A 6,375-nucleotide genomic window follows, 5' to 3' on the forward strand; every position below is an offset into this window, starting at 1 on the left:
GTTTTGATTCTATAGTCATTGCAGCTGTAAACATGGAGCTTCTATGTCTGCTGTCAAATACCATTGGCATGAACAATCCATATCAATTAATAAATGAACACACAGGAAGAATTCTTCCATTCAGGCAAAATAAAACCCAGGATCTTTCTATCTATCAGTAAGGGGCAAAGCCACTACTAGATCTTGACATACAGTGGGAGGTGACAGAAAGCAAGAAAAATAATTAAATTCCATTGTTGTACTGGCTCATACCAAGCTTCAAATGCAGAACCTTAAAAAGAGGAAGCTTTGATAAGTCTCTTCCTCCTCAAATTTATATTTTCCACTATACAAGATAATTTAGGCACCCTTAAAGTATCCTCATGTGTAATTTCAATTTATATTTAAATCAATGTAACATTTTCTAGGATGTAAATTCTTCTTTGGCATTGTTGAAGTATTACTGACATTTATTTTAAGAGTTTTTCAGAAAATTTTGCAGGCACTACAAATAATATGTAATTGCCTTTGTGCAAGTTTTTATTCCATTCTAGCTACCACCCTCAATGTTTATATAATCATCAGGTACATGGCAATAGTTTGCTGTCATTATTCTGCCTACAATTCCACAATAAAGAGAATTGTATTTATAGGATGATCAACTAAAATGCAAATTTAAGTACTGATTTAATTCATGTTGAATTAGCAGTATAGAAATGTGTACTCATTTACATTATACAACCCAATGGTGAAGGGATAAAAATAAATTCAATAGTAAAATCATTAAAAGTTTTCACTGAAAAAGTATTAGGCAAAGTTGGGTTAATAATATAAAACATTTTAAAATCCATAGAGCAGCGTCTAATTTGATCAAAGACCTAAAACTGATCCTTCAATTTTAATTATTCATTGTTTTGTTTTAAAGACAAGACTTCATGCAACTCAGGCAAGTGTCCAGCCTGGGACTAATGTTCTAATCTTCCTGTCTCCATCCTCAGAAGGCTGGATTTCCAGGCATGCACCACCATCTGCTTCACGTGTGCTTTCAAAAGTTCATTATTTGGCTATAACTGTAGGTAGCTTGTGGTTTAACTACACACTCACTGGTCATAGTTCTGTTTAAATATGAAGCTAATTAATTGACACATGGGTACTAATACAACAAAATACTATGGATTAATGGAAGAGAATAAGGAGGATCTGCGTCTGTGTGATAGGCTCCAGCAGTAAATGGCTGGAAGAGTAGAAAGAGCAAATTACAACAGTGTATGTTCAATGTAACGTGTGGAGGGAGGATTATTCCACTAGAAGCACAGGTTATCTTTTAATTTTCATAGCTTTGCAATATTTAAAAATCACCAAAAAACACAACTCTCAGTAAATAATCTTTTAGCATAAACATGATGGAAAGTTAAGCTTGATGCTAACTGCATGGCAAGCTGATAGGGTAAACTGATGTGGTATTTTCAAAAACACATCAAGACGTTATCACAGGAGTGGATGGTAGGGACTGAACCTGGGAAGAGCTTGAGAAGAATGACTTGAATGTGAATAAAACATGTACTCAGGTATGAAATTTTCAGAACCAATACAATATTATAATTAAAACATAAATCATTAATAACTACTTTTATTGTACAGTACAAATAAAGTGAATAGTGTAAAAGGTTTACAAGAGTGTCACAAGAAAGAAGGAAACACATTCTCAAAATTACAGACTGTTTTAAAATTATTAGTAATGGATGGATGCCTTGTTGTAATATTGGCTTTTTCAAATGTTCTATATTTTGTAAAAAAAAAAAAAAAAGAAAGAAAAATCACTGAAGAAGCATGGCCTGTCTTACTGATATATTTCAGATCAAACTGTTCATGCTGCCTGGAGCAGCCAGAAGAGAAACAATAGAGAATAATGGAGAAAATCTTCTACTCAATTAACAGTAAGTGAATACAGATTCATATATGGAAATGAAAACTCAGCTCTTTTGAAACAGTATAATAAAGTCAACAAGTAAACTGCCTCAGAAATTGATTAATAATAAATATTTACAAAATGACCTTGTGATGCCTTAAAATTACAGATTTTGTGCAGTACAAGGTAGTCAACTTCCCCAAGCGGGAGGGTGGAATGCACCTTGACTGTGAAGCAGGTCTGTATGCACCAACACAGTAAAACAGAGCTCCACAGAAATTATTTTCTAAAGACTCAGAGCCACCTGCTGATCTTGCCATTTAATTCTGTAGCCCCGCAAAGATCAGTTATACAAGGTAAGTTATACAAACTGGATGTTTAATGTGGTTCCTAACTGTATAGCTGTTACCTCAGTTTCAACAATGCTTGAAACAATGTAACATATCATTTGTATTTGTAGAAGTAGTTTCATATTGATATCTTCAGTTTATAAACTAACTTTTCCCAGGAAAAGAAACAGAGAAAATAATTAGTCACATCTTTTCTGAAAACATAAAGTCTCTTTTCTGTATTGTGGAAGTACTTTTTGGGGGGAGAGTGAGTGGGCAATGGCCCAGATTGTGTTAGCTATTACAGAATAATGATTATATATTTCTTTTCTAAAAAGAAACTTTATTTATTTATTTATTTTTAATTTCATCACACTTTATTAAGAAGGAACCTTTGTCAGAAGTTCTATATAAACAATGACAAAGAATCAAGAGAAACATCAAGGATCAGACAGTAACTTACATTATCTTTTATGTAATCATTGTATAATATTTAAGCAAAGTCGAATCCTTATTAAGAAAATATTTTTGCGTACACTGCCTTCTCTTTATCTTTCTGTGCCTTTATCGTTTGTTTGACTTTAAGCATTTCTGCCTGGATAGCGTTATCTCCTGGGGCTATCTCTGTGCCTTCTTAAGATCAGCCAAAGCTTGATCATTTTCTTTAATCCTTGCCATCCTTGTGCTTTGTGGTATAGCGCTTTGCTATTTGACAGGTCCATTTCAGGAGCCTCCAAACAACTGCCAATTGGTCCCTTCAAATCTGACATCTTCAATTTATAAGCGCCCATATTCAGCACTCAACTGAAAGCTATAGGTTGCAGTCTGGATGTATCTGCTTTCTCAAGAACAGCCTTTGAACTATCCATGTAGCTTAAAACCTTTGGACATTTTTAATAGCTATCTCCCAGTTCTGAGACTTGAAAAAAAAAATTTCTAATGTTTTTTTAAGGTTTTCAGCTATTAATAACGTTTTATCTACATCTTTTAAATCTATATCTGCATGCTCAGGGAAATCTGTATGATTATCACCAGAGCCATCTTTGGGAACTCTTCCTCAATCATCCCCTTCTTTCACATCTCCATATTCTGCAAAAACACACAATTTGGCAGGTTTTTTCACCATTCACTTCTACATTTTCAAGCATCCTTGTCACACCTAGTTCTTTAATTACTTGACCAAATATCACGTTTCCCATCCAGATGAGAAGTTGGAACTGTTGTAAAGAACTAAGAACTATCTGTATTGGGGCCTGCATTAGCCATGCTCATCAAACCATCCCAATCATGATTATAATGAAAATTTTCATCTTTAAAATTTTCACCATAACTACTTTCTCCATCTGTACCATTATGATTTGAGATGTCTCCATCCTGAATCATGAATTTCTTAATATTTCCATGAAAAGGGCATACTCACAATGGAGCGGTGTCCCAGTTGTGGACCCAGTTCCTTTTTCTCCTGTACACAATGCATGAAAAATTTCTGCAGTTCTGGGAGCAATACCTGCAAACAATTCTATGACAGTTCTGCCAACTCGCTCTCCTTCGATGTCTACATCAAAGAAGACAGCGGGTTCTTGGGGTTGGAGGGCTTGGCTGCAGGGGATGGATGCGACATCTCCTCAAGCGCTGGGAGAGCAGGACGCAGGGCCTTGTGGGTGAGAGGGACGCAAAAGCTATGATGCCTCTAAGTGATAAACTGGTGACCACAAACTTCTATTTAAATGTTATTATAGATAACATGCAATTTAAAAGTGTAACATATCCAAATTACCAGAACTGAAGTTACATATCTCACTGAACTTCAATACAATTAGAATAGCCACCTTGAAGCTACAAGTTTGGATTTTACAGTTTTACAACTGAATATAGTTTATGTATTTATCATATATATATATATATATATACACATTTGAATAAGTTCAAAAAACTTATTCAGTGTCTATTTTTTTTTTCTGCCTATTATTGAAATCCTAATGAAAAAATGTTAGGTAATTGGCATATTTAAACAGACAAAAATCTCACAACTACTAGTATGTGAATAGTACGTAAATTATCAGATTTAACGAATAACAAAAAAATCCTTTAATTAGAATTATATATGTAAAATAATGAGGCCATAGGTAAACCTATTTTGAAACTCAATTAAAAATATAATTTAGAGGAAGACAAGTGTCAATGATACCAACAAAGCACCAAGGAAGCTTCAGTTCATACCAAATTACCCCATTTTTCTTTGGAAATCATTGCTCAACTTTTACTGAAACCACTGTAGGATTGTTTTCCTATATAATAATCATTACTTTCTCAGGGTTGACATCATGGCTAAATAAAGCAACACAATACAGAAAAAATATATATAATTTAGAAGAGGAAGATGACATGGGAGAGAACTCAAGGAGAAAGAGTACTTGTTCTTCCGGTGGATTCAAGTTCCAGTTCCTAGCACCCACCTCTGGAAGCTCACAGTCAACTCTAACTCCAACTTCAAGGGATGTGATCCTCTTATCCAGCCTCTGTGGGCAACTTCTCATAATCACACAGACACACACACACACACACACACACACACACACACACACACAAAACTTACATAAATCGACAAAAACTTAGAAATAGCCTGTTCAGCTGGATAATGGTACAACTAGAAGCCATGTATTACTAAACAAAAATTCCAGTCTCAGCTCTGGGACACCTCTTTATGAGGTTTTTATCACAGAGGTGCAGGCCCTAATGTACATGCTATTGACACTATTCCTGATTGCCCATTAGAACTTGATACCACTGTTTAACTCCTATAGTGCAGGAAGGTACCATGCAGGCTGCTGAAGGAGAAAAGCCATCCATTTTCTTAAATGTCTTTGAACCTTAAAAACTAAAATAACTTCTTACTTTTATGTAAGAAGTGGGAAATAGTAAGAGCTGGAGAGGACAGGGTCTCCACAAGGAGAGCAACAGAACTAGAAAATTTGAACACAGGGAACTTCCCAGAGACTCATACTCCAACCAAGGACTATTCATGGAGATAACCTAGAACCCCTGCACAGATGTAGCCCATGGCAGTTCAGTGTCCAAGTGGGTTACATAGTAATGGGAAGAGGGACTGCCTCTGACATAATCTGATTGGCCTGCTCTTTGACCACCTCCCCCTGAGGGGGGAGCAGCCTTACCAGGCCACAGAAGATGACAATGCAGCCACTTCTGATGAGAACTGATAGACTAAGATCAGAAAGAAGGAGAGGAGAACCTCCCCTATCAGTGGACTTGGGGAGGGGCATGCATGCAGAAAGAGGAGGGAGGGTGTGATCGGGAAGGGAGGAGGGAGGGGCTTATGGGGGGTACAAAATGAATAAAGTGTAATTAATAATAATATTAAAAAAAGAAAAAAATGATTTACCTGCCTCAGCGTCTGAGTGTCAAGATAACTAACAGACAATAGCCATAGCATTCATTTGACATTACATATTATCCACACATCTCTTACTTTTTTCTATATTACAAATTTCACAAATGTGTGTTCTTTGTTCAGCTTGCCATATGTGTATGATGTTTATAGGGGTTTAATATATTTTATAAAAATATTCTTAATTATGTACTTCTATATGATTTATTACTGTTGTATTGCTGCCCTTAATCCATCATTTTTCTATTATATACCAATCATCTGTATGCTTGTGTTGACACTAATAGACAATCCAGTGTGTAAATATGACTCCTTAATGCTGAGGACAACATTCCTGTTACATCCTGCTTCCATATTTAAGGCATTACATACCCGATTAATGAGCTGGTGTATGTATCAGCGGACAGTGACCACCCTAAGAATACTTCCTAACAAGGGGAGTAATCTGTAATTTATGTGTATAAATATAATGAGAAAAATAATGCTATAACCTCCCACTTTCCAGACTATTATTGAGTGCTATTCTCCAAGACTGACAGGAGTTTTCATAAATAAGCACTTATTCCATCTCCAAGAGAGCTTATGTTTTCAATGTAGGACCTCCCAAAATAACGTTTGTGTTACAAAAAAAAAAAAAAAAAAAAAAAATGAAAGTGATGAGAACTAAGTTAGGTTTAAATTTTTATTTTATTTAAAAATTTTGATTTTACTTTATCAATATCACTCCTCTGTTTCTATAATCACGAAAACCA

General features: G+C 35.2%; 1 pseudogene; it reads right to left on the reverse strand.

Annotated features, from left to right (window-relative positions):
• Positions 1–2,731: 2,731 nt before the first annotated feature.
• Positions 2,732–3,838, reverse strand: LOC129677742 (peptidyl-prolyl cis-trans isomerase D-like; annotated as a pseudogene).
• Positions 3,839–6,375: the final 2,537 nt, after the last annotated feature.

Source organism: Psammomys obesus, unplaced genomic scaffold (assembly GCF_907164565.1).
Source record: "Psammomys obesus unplaced genomic scaffold, mPsaObe1.curated_primary_1811, whole genome shotgun sequence".
NCBI lineage: Eukaryota > Metazoa > Chordata > Mammalia > Rodentia > Muridae > Psammomys > Psammomys obesus.